Source organism: Orycteropus afer, unplaced genomic scaffold (genome assembly GCF_000298275.1).
Source record: "Orycteropus afer afer isolate SDZICR_OR568_19922 unplaced genomic scaffold, OryAfe1.0 scaffold01063, whole genome shotgun sequence".
Classification (NCBI taxonomy): Eukaryota; Metazoa; Chordata; class Mammalia; order Tubulidentata; family Orycteropodidae; genus Orycteropus; species Orycteropus afer.
In genome coordinates this window covers 139,337-139,966 of record NW_006922650.1, presented here as the reverse complement: position 1 = coordinate 139,966, position 630 = coordinate 139,337, and positions in this window count along the sequence as shown.

The window sequence follows — 630 nt, the reverse complement described above, 5'->3', positions numbered from 1 at the left end:
TGTGGTAAACTATGGTCAATGTCATGAGACAAAGTATATGTAAACTGCTGTATGGAAAGTGAATTTGCTCTGTAAATCTTCACCCAAATCACAATTAAAAAAATAATAATAATTTAAAAAAAAGAAGAATGATTCAGAACAATGTTACATACAATCACACACGGACAGTAAAGGAGAATGTCCAGAACTGGCAGTAGCGATAGTAAAAAAAATAATTTCATTCAAATTAACTCAGCAGCAAAAAGATTTAGGAAACTATGAATCATACCCTGGAATCAGGCAATTTTTTAAACAGTGTTGGGATCCAAAATTTTCCAATGATTCATGTTACCAAAAGTAGTTCATAGCATGGCTGGAAGGGAGAAGGATGATAACGCAGACCAAGTTGCATTAGAAGAGCATAAAGTCCAGAATTTAAATGTTGGTAGTTCTCTTCATTACTGGGAAAATGGACAGATTTAGTGTGAGGGAAGACAGCATTTTTGTAGTCAAATAAATTTTTGTTAAAACCTACAACACCACCATGTGACATCTGACTCGTTACTTCTCTGCTTCTCAGTTTCCTCTTCTGTAAAAGTAGAATGACTAATTTTCACTTTATGTGAGATGTATGTCAAAGATAGATAAAAT